The following is a 10,346-nucleotide window of genomic DNA, read 5'->3' on the forward strand; positions in this document are numbered from 1 at the left end:
GCTGCTCAAAGATCACATCGTCTCCAGACTCCCCCCAACATTCGATCCGTTCCAGTTTGCCTACCGGCAGAACCGCTCCACTGAGGATGCCATCTCCTCCGTTCTTCACCTGAGCCTGGCTCACCTGGAGGAGAGGAACACCCACGTGCGGTTGCTGTTCCTGGACTTCAGCTCAGCGTTTAATACCATCATTCCACAACATCTGGTGGAAAAACTGGAACACCTGGGCTTCAGCACCCCCCTTCGGAACTGGCTGCTAGACTTCCTCACCAACAGACCTCAGTCAGTCCGGGTCGGACAGAACACCTCCGATGTCATCACCCTCAGCACAGGCTCCCCTCAGGGCTGCGTCCTGAGCCCCCTGCTGTTCACCCTGATGACACACGACTGCGCCCCCAGGTTCACCACCAATCACATCGTGAAGTTTGCAGACGACACAACGGTGGTGGGCCTCATCAGGGACAACAACGACCTGGACTACAGAGAGGAGGTGGAGCAGTTGGTGGGCTGGTGCAGAGAAAATAGCCTGATCCTGAATGTGGAGAAGACGAAGGAGATCATCGTCGACTTCAGGAAGAACCAGCCTCACCACGCTCCACTGATCATCAACAGCTCAGCTGTGGAGGTGGTCAGCAGCACTAAATTCCTGGGAGTCCACATCACAGACGACCTCACCTGGACTGTGAACACCACAACACTGGTCAAGAGGGCACAGAAGCGCTTGTACTTCCTGCGGAGGATGAGGAGAGCCCACCTGCCCCCACCCATCATGAGGACGTTCTACCGAAGCACCATAGAGAGCATTCTGACAAGCTGTCTCTCGGTGTGGTGTGGAGGTTGCAGCGCCTCCGATTGGAAGAACCTGAGGAGAGTGGTGAGGACAGCAGAGAGGATCATCGGGGCTCCTCTTCCCTCCATTCAGGTCTTGTCATCCCAGCGCTGCGTGTCCCGAGCCCGAAATATTATCAGTGACCCATCACACCCCCACCATGGACTGTTCTCCCTGCTGCCCTCTGGGAAGAGGTTTCGCAGCATCCGCTGCAGGTCCACCAGGTTCTGCAATAGTTTTTTCCCTGCTGTCGTCAGACTGCTGAACATTCAAACGTAGCATTCCTCTGCACACTTGTAAATACTGTTTTTGTCTCCTGCACTGTTCACATACTTTATCACTGCTGCACTTTGTACTTTATAATTATCTTATCTCATATTTTTATATAGAATGTCACTTTTTTTTTAACCAGCCGAAATACCTCTACATTGCTGAAAGCCGTATGCAACGAAATTTCGTTTTGTACACACCTAGTGTTGACAAAATGACAATAAAGTTCTGTCTAAGTCTAAGTCTAAGTCTAATGTAAAAGCAAACCAAAACTGACTTTCTTCAGCAATAGGGACAGAGAAAAAGGCATTGCTAATGTCAATCACTGAAAATATCTTCGCATCAGGTGTTAACGAATTCAACAGAGTATGCGGGTCAGGGACACAAGGTGCTCTTTGAATGACAGCATTGTTCACGGCTTGCAAATCTTGCACCAACCTCCAACCGACAGAAGGTAGTGCCTTTTTTACAGGGAAAATTGGAGTATTGCAAGGAGAATCAGGGCAAGGAATGATGACACCTGCCCTTAATAAATCCGAAATAACAGGTGCAATACCCTGCAAGGCATCGGGTTTCAATGGGTACTGTCTCACACAAGGACGGTATTCAGTTTTAGGTCTAATAACAACAGGAAGTGCTCCTTTCACCAAACCCACGTCAGAAGGACCTGTCGACCAAAGTTCACTTGGAATCTCAGCAAGGATTTGCTCGTCATCCGACGACAGCACAAGATTTCAAAATGAGGATGCTTTCTCAGAATAGGAGTCAACGTGAACTCCACTAATAAATGACAGGACCTGGTTCATGTTTTGTTTAAAAAGCTTAGTAGAAGGACTATAAAAGGAGTCAGGCCCAACTTGAGTCCAATCAGAAGCCGCCAGTGCATCTCTAGCCATAAATCCCAAACTTTGCCATGTGGCCGTGAAAGGCCGAAACAATGAGATGTGGAGCGGAGTGGGAGACATGTGTAAGTTCTGTATCTCAGAGGGAGCCGGCCCTATGACAACACAGGCCCGGCTTTCTCCATCATGCAGGAGGAAAGATGCCATCAAGGAGGCAGGCGTAACAGCCTCAAGCATGTTTTCGTAGTTGTGATCAGGACCAGGCGTGTCTTTATGCCACATGGTTACGTGCAGGCTGGTTGGGTCCACCGCCTGTTCAGGGCAGCGCAAAAGGGTGCTAGCTTGGGCTAGAAGAGGGGTTCCAAAATGCACAACTTCTGCATCAGTCAAATCCAATGAATAGAAATAATAGCAATGAAACTGGCCAAAAATCTGTAATTGGTGTCGCCTTTTGACAATGATTTTGTCATTAAGGGGCACAAGGGAAAGACTAAGCGCAGTGAGAGCATCTCTTCCTAGCAAATTAACAGGGCAATTGGGCATCAGCAAAATGGGAATGCAACAACTTCCCCCTTCTGGGTCCCGTATCCAGACTGGACGGGACTGGGGTACCGGAGTTGTCAAACCATTTGCTGCTCTCACCCAGAAAGTCTTCCCTCCTTCTCGCACATCAGCAGGTATGTCGCGACACGAGTCTGTTAAGCTAAAGTTAACTAGCGCTAGGCTAGACTTCCAGCATGCACATAGCTCCTTGTGTAGACTAGAGCGTGACAGTTTGAATAGTGCCACAGTACACATAAACACACTTTCTACTGGGGTAGTAGACAAATCCAATCACTCCACCCCAACCGGTTTTGCTGATGAAACGGTGCCTGTTTCAGATAATTTTACATGTGTAACAAATATTTACTATCAGATTCCCACGGTCGTATCGTCCCGCCGCGCTAACAAACATTCGAGAGGTGATGTCAGGCCTAGAGAACACAATCTTACTCGCATCTCGTTTAAATATCCTTCGATAGATACGCACCCTGACCGACCGATTACGCTTAAACTCGGTTTTATGAATATTAGATCGCTTCATACAAAAGCAGTTCTCGTTAATGACCTCATCACGGAACATAATCTAAACGTTTTTGGTCTCTGCGAGACCTGGTTAAAACCTAATGAACTGCTGCCGCTTAATGAGGCCTCGCCTCCAAATTTTGTGAGCTCGCATGTGGCGCGTCCTCGAAAAAAGGGTGGGGGTGTCGCCCTCATCTCGAATGCTGAGCTGAGACTTAGGCCTCGTTCGACCAATGTATTTAAAACATTTGAAGTTCTCACTGTCCGATCCACCGCTTTACCGTCATTTTATCTTGCTGTTATTTACCGTCCACCCGGGGCTTACTCTGGCTTCCTGGATGAATTTTCAGAATTCGTGGCTGATCTCGTAACCAATGCCGATAATATAATTATCATGGGTGATTTCAACATCCACATGAATTTACCGTCAGAGCCACTTACTTCGGCGTTTCAGACTTTAACTGATATGTTTGGTTTTTCGCAAGCCGTACAGGCAGCAACGCATAAGAATGGAAATACCATAGATCTGGTATTATCCCGAGGACTTGCAACCTCAAATATAGCAGTGCTGCCATACACTACTGTTTTGTCTGATCATTACTTAATAAAATTTGAAATTTTAGTTTCTTGTCAAAGACAAGAGAGCAATCGGAATTATAGGAGCCGTAATTTTAACTCCATGACTGCAACTGCGCTATCTGAGTTACTGTCGCCGGCAACTGCCATATTTCCCGCGTACACCGGCTCTGTTGATAACCTTACAAATGAATTCAATGCGACATTGTTAAATGCCATTGACTCTGTGGCGCCGTTATGTCTGAAAACTCGCCGTAGATTGCCTACTCCGTGGTTCACGGATGAAACGCGTACGCTTAAGCAATTATGTAGAAAGCATGAGCGCAGATGGCGTCTAACCAAACTTGAGGTTTTCCATCAGGCATGGCAGGACAGCCTCCTGAAATATAAAGATGCGCTTATCTTAGCAAAAACTCGGTATTTCTCGCAAGTTATTAATCTCAATAAAAACAATCCGAAACACCTATTTGATACAGTGGCAAAGCTGACTCTACGCCAGCCGACCCCCGATAATTCCTTCCACTCAGCTGACGAGTTCATTAAATTTTTTGCTCAAAAGGTTGAGTCCATTAGGGACGAGATCAAGAATACCATTCCAGTCGTGCGGTCGAGCCCGCCGTGTACCAACGCTGATGATCATGCAACAACCCTCTCAACTTTTAATAGCGTGTCCCTTGAAAGGCTTACACAAATGGTTAGTGCGGCTAAACAAACAACATGTTTGCTCGACCCTCTTCCAGCCAAACTACTTAAAGAATTATTTCATATTTTAGGACCGTCTGTCTTAAATATAATCAAGCTGTCTGTCTCCTCTGGGATAGTGCCAACAGCCTTCAAAACCGCTATCATTAAACCGTTGCTTAAGCGACCAAATCTTGACCCGGACTGTCTCAGTAATTATAGGCCAGTTTCAAACCTCCCATTTATAGCAAAACTTCTTGAAAAAGTAGTAGCACAGCAGCTTAATGATTACATGGTCGCCAATAATCGATATGACTCTTTTCAGTCTGGTTTTAGAGCTAATCATTCCACTGAGACAGCACTTGCTAAAGTGACTAACGATCTCCTCATAGCTATGGATTCAAACACTTCATCTGTACTGTTACTACTCGATCTTAGTGCTGCCTTCGACACTGTAGACTTTGATATTTTATTAGGGCGTCTTAAAAGTTGTGTTGGTATTTCAGGGTCAGCACTAGGCTGGTTCCATTCCTATCTATCAAATAGGACGCACCGAGTGGTCCATGGCAATGCGTCCTCTGAGCTCTATAATGTTATGTGTGGTGTCCCACAGGGATCGGTTCTCGGACCAATTTTATTTAATATTTATATGATCCCGCTTGGGGACATAATACGTAAATATAATATTAGTTTTCAATGCTACGCGGATGACACCCAATTATATATGCCATTATCGATGACAGATCCGCGTGATTGTTGTAATCTTGAGGCATGCCTTGCGGAGATCAAGCAATGGATGTCTCTCAACTTCCTTCGTCTTAACCCAGATAAAACTGAGATGTTGATAATTGGTCCAACTCGTTTTCAACACTTGTTCAAGGAAACCGCTATAACTATAGATAACCGTACTATCACTCAGAGCGATACTGTAACTAATCTCGGGGTAATGTTTGACCAAACTCTCTCCTTTCAAAAGCACATTAAGAATATAACCAGAATTGCGTTCTTTCACCTTCGTAATATTGCAAAGATTCGTCCGATCCTCTCGACCGGTGATGCGGAAACTATTATACATGCGTTCGTCACGTCGCGCCTGGACTACTGTAATGTACTATTCTCTGGTCTTCCTAAGTCCCGCATCAAAAGTCTACAGTTAGTACAAAATGCTGCTGCAAGGCTGCTCTCACGGACAAGAAAATTTGATCACATTACCCCAATATTAGCCAACTTACATTGGCTCCCGGTCCATTTAAGATGTGACTTCAAGGTTCTTCTATTAACCTATAAATCATTGCATGGCTTAGCGCCTTCGTATCTCGTCGACCTAGTTGTTCCTTATGCTCCGTCTCGTAACCTTCGTTCGCAAAACGCTACCCTTTTAGCGACACCGAGGGCCAAGAAAGTGTCTGCAGGGTCTAGAGCATTTTCTATCCGGGCTCCAGAGCTTTGGAATGCCCTCCCAATGGATATTAGGACTCCTACCTCAGTAGAAACATTTAAGACACGTTTAAAGACACATTTCTATGACATGGCCTTTAACTAACTTGGAGTGGCCGATTCGGCCGGAGTTTGTTTTGTTTTCTCTCCCCCCCCTCTCCCCGGCCGGGGAGGTGGTTAGGTGGCACCCAAGCTGACAGCGGCTATCTGGATTCTTGTGGGCTAATTCAGGTTGGGGGAACTGCAGCTCAACCTCCACAGCCAGGATAGCAGAGGGCTCCTCTGGCAGCCCTTCGCTCTGACTTGGACATCTACTTTTGATTTTCATATTATGTATTATTTGTGCCCTCTCTGCATCCATTACAACCTGGTGATCCTGAAAGGGGGATCCTTCCATCTGAGGTCCCTTCTCAAGGTTTCTCATTTTCCCCGGGCAGGGGTTTTGAGTTTTTCCTTGCCCTTTTGGGAGCTTAAGATCAGGGGATGCTTTGAGAATAATTGTCAATTTTTGTCTATGTGAAGCCCTTTGAGACTGCTTGTGATTTAGGGCTATACAAATAAACTTGACTTGACTTGACTTGACACACGCGCCTGAGTCACACAAAAACGTTATGGGAGTCCCATTTACCATCAAAGTTATCACAGGTTTCTCTACATTGTTCATCAACAAGTCCTGAATATTCAAATCTACATCAGCAGGGGGAGTTGTCACCAGGACAGTCTTTTCAATTTTCTGTTGACCATCGGTTAGTCATAAGGGAGGATTAGCCTGACCCTTATGGGGATTCGGACAGTCCTTTGCTATATGGCCCTCTCTGCCACATGACCAACAAATAGGAAGTCGGGAGCCATATCGCTTTGACTGACCCTGGCCGTTTGGGTCATAATCGAGCGCACCACGATTATACCCTCCTCTGCCTCTGCCACGGAAATTCTCACGACCGCGCCCTCTCTGGCGTGGTTCGAAAGTTCTATTTTGGTAAAACACGTCAGATGAATCATCATTTGCAAAAAAGATGGTGGCCACTTTCCCTTTTTCTTTTCCCTTCTTTAAATTGACAACTTTTTCAGCGTGTATAGCATGATCAATAAATTGTGGCAATGTAGAGGTTGGGAAAGTAATCATTTGTTTAGCAACCCAGCTCTGGACTGCTGGCCGTGAATTTGCATGTAGAGCATTTTTGAGCTGTTGGTTATAGACATCAGTTCCAGGCACCAAACCGCTATTGGCTTTGAACACCTTCTCCAATCTGTGTCTATAATCTTCAAACAACTCATCCTCTTTTTGTTTGATTCGGCTAATATCCGTATAATTTGCTCTACGTTGAAATCTTATTTTGATCCTACCCAATAGTTGGTCAATTTGAGTTCTCAATGGCACCCCATTATATTCTAATGGACGGCCATGGTCATCAAAAGGATTCCACCCGCCCTTGACACTGGCCCAATCTTTGGTCAAGGTAGCCATAAAAACCTGCTGCACCTCATCACCTCTCAAGTTATAGGAAGCAATGAGGTGTATTATGTCGGTGCAGTATTGTTCAACGTCTTCAGAAGGCAATGCTATTCCCTCTGTAGCTGATTTTACATCAGCTTGTGTCCATGTTCTGTATACTAAAATTGTGGGTCCCCCGTCATCATGAGGATTTGCTACTTGAATCATTGGGTAAGCGTCAGCTACTTCCGCTCCCATGTAGCTTGGGCCGCAGCTTGCCGCGGGAGCCGAGGGAGAGGAAGCTTCTGACTTCACGCGGCTCCGCGTCACCATGGCATGACCAGAATCGCTATATTTTGGAGGATCATCTGCGCTTGGCAATTTGGGGTACAAAGTCGGAAGGGATGGTTCGCTTTGGCGTCCCACAACACCTTTCTTTGTAATTTGATCATCCTTCTCATCTTCATTTATCACACCCTCAGCTACGGCCCTCAAACGAGGCCGCGCTGATGTCGTTTCATCATCTTCCTGCCTATGCAACAACAAGCTCTCTTTGGACTTTTCTTCACCTCCCTTATTCTTCAATTTTTCTTTCATTTGTCCACATTTTCTTTTCTCAGCTTCCAATTCCCATCGTACTATTAAATGATACCCGTCTTTATTCTTTTTATTCGCGCCACACTTGGCTTTAATTGATTGCTTGAGGTCGTTTAATGATTTTGAGCTCAGCTGACCATCAAAGCTGTAATTGGTTATCCATTTGTCAAGATATCTTACATTTTCTGGGTCGACCCATTCCATTAATTTCCAATCCTTGCATTTTAATTCATGTCGGGGTAGAGACTTTCGCTTACTACATAAGTTTCCCATGGTTTATTTTTCTAAATTTTGGAGTTGGTAGTTTGAATGGCACCTACAGTGTCCTAAAACCAACTTTATTCACAGGACAGTGGTTAAAAATTCGATGTGTGGTAAGTCTCCTTTCACCTCCCCGAAGGGAGCGGAGAGTCCTTGCCTCTGCATCCACACAAAGCCACTGTTTACAATCCTGTGCGTTTATATAGAGGAGCGCTCTAATGAGATCACTCTCAGTCAAACCATACACAATCACACCACGCGCGTTTTTTAATAACAGAGGAGTCCGCACTCCTGCTGCGGAATTTAACTAACGTAAAAAGTTAGGGGGCGCCACACCGCCCCTGCGGAATTTAACTGTTAATAACAGAGGAGTCCGCACTCCTGCTGCGGAATTTAACTAACGTAAAAAATTAGGGGGCTTCGGTTGTCGAACAAAATTTGGAGGTCGAACCTCGCGAGATGAGTTGGGAGGACTCGAGAAAACCCGACCGCGCGGCCCGGATGCCGACTGACTCCGTTGTTATTGTATTTTCGTTACTTTGAGGATTGTATTAACCCCTAATCATGCCTCCAAATAAAGCAAGTGGGAGCAGTAAAGCCAACCTAAAAAACAAAGACGCTCTTAAAGCAATGCGACAGTGAGTGCCTGGCGCGCTGCCGTTGCGCGATCGGACCAAATTAAGCTCCCTGCGCACTGAGGTCCACATACATTTCGGAAAGTACATCAGGACTTTGAAAATATTTTCTACATTTTAGCGACGGCTCTGTCACAATAATGCAACCAGCGCGGTGCAGTTGCGCGGTCGGCAACGCGCTACTGTTGCGCGTTTGGCGATGCGCTGCGGTTGCGCGATCGGAACAAATTAAGCTCCCCGCGCACTGAGGTCCACATACATTTTGGATTCTAAATTTTAGTGACGGCTCTGTCACAATAATGCGACCAGAGCAGTGCAGTTGCAAGGTCGGCGGTGCGCTGCAGTTGCGCGATCGGACAAAATTAAGCTCCCTTCGCACTTAGGTCCACTTAAATTATTTGTAATGGGAAAAATAGATAAGGAATTTGACCGATTTGTTCGAACTGTTCATCTTTTGCCTACCTATTCCACAGCTTCCCACTTACCAAAAATTCCAAATTTGAAATTCAACCAAATTCTCCAAAATGTTGTTTTTCTATTCTAATTTCTACATTTTTCAACCGATTCAACCCATTCCAACTTTCAGGTGTTCATCTTTTGCCTACCTATTCCACAACTTCCCACTTACCAAAAATTCCAAATTTGAAATTCAACCAAATTCTCCAAAATTTCGTTTTTCTACTCTAATTTCTACATTTTTCAACTGATTCAACCCATTCCAACTTTCAACTGTTCGTCTTTTGCCTACTTATTCCACAACTTCCCACTTACCAAAAATTCCAAACTTTCAAATTTGAAATTCAACCAAATTCTCCAAAATTTCGTTTTTCTACTCTAATTTCTACATTTTTCAACCGATTCAACCCATTCCAACTTTATTCACTTTGTTCACCTTATGCTTACCATATTCACCCCCATTCACCCCCACTTCCACGATGCTTACACAATTCAACCCTTGATCCCCACTTCCAGTGTGGCGGCCATCTTGGATTGACCCTGAAGTGCCCCAATGAACCCAGAATGAACCGGAAGTGCCCCAAATCAACCCGGAAGTGACCCCAAAAAAACTGGAAGTGACCTCAGGTAAACCGGAAGTGACCCCAAATCAAACCGGAAGTGACCTCACGTAAACCGGAAGTGCACCAAATCAAACTGGAAGTGACCCAAATAAACCGGAAGTGACCTCAGCTATACCGGAAGTGACCTGAATTAAACCGGAAGTGACCTAAATGAACCCTGAATGAACCGGAAGTGCTCCACACCAAACCGGAAGGGACCCCAAATAAACCGGAAGTGACCTCAGGTAAACCAGAAGTGAGCCCAAATAAACCGGAAGTGCCCTAAATTACACCGGAAGTGCTCCAAATAAACTGGAAGTGACCTTATTTCAACAAGAAGTGCCCTAAATAGCTACATTTGCTCTAACTTTTGCAATTTTTGTCCGATTCCACCTGTTTCAACATTTTGGTTGTTGACAGTCACCTCGATAGGTCGATAGGGAATTGGGAAAGTCTGAGTGAGATAATTCTATCTTCGCCACCTTCTTCCAATGCAGCATAAGACTCGTGAAGTCGATGTTTATCTACCGTTAGCATTTCAATGGGATTCAGCTTTGACATTAGCTTCAGCGCTAGCTATCGTTTAAAAACGAAGCATGTTTTGTATTCAATTACACAGTGCATGTAATTGTTCTTGCTGCGTATTTAGTTATACATTAA

At 45.3% G+C, this 10,346-nt stretch overlaps 1 long non-coding RNA gene across 1 annotated transcript; it reads right to left on the reverse strand.

The window, feature by feature from the left end:
- Positions 1-9,391: 9,391 nt before the first annotated feature.
- On the reverse strand, positions 9,392-10,084 carry LOC119136478. Its single transcript, XR_005100745.1, has 2 exons — positions 9,906-10,084; positions 9,392-9,749 (listed from the first exon to the last, which is right to left on the reverse strand). It is a non-coding gene; the product is annotated as an uncharacterized LOC119136478 (long non-coding RNA).
- Positions 10,085-10,346: the final 262 nt, after the last annotated feature.

The sequence above is a fragment of the Syngnathus acus genome, chromosome 16 (assembly GCF_901709675.1).
Source record: "Syngnathus acus chromosome 16, fSynAcu1.2, whole genome shotgun sequence".
Taxonomy (NCBI): domain Eukaryota; kingdom Metazoa; phylum Chordata; class Actinopteri; order Syngnathiformes; family Syngnathidae; genus Syngnathus; species Syngnathus acus.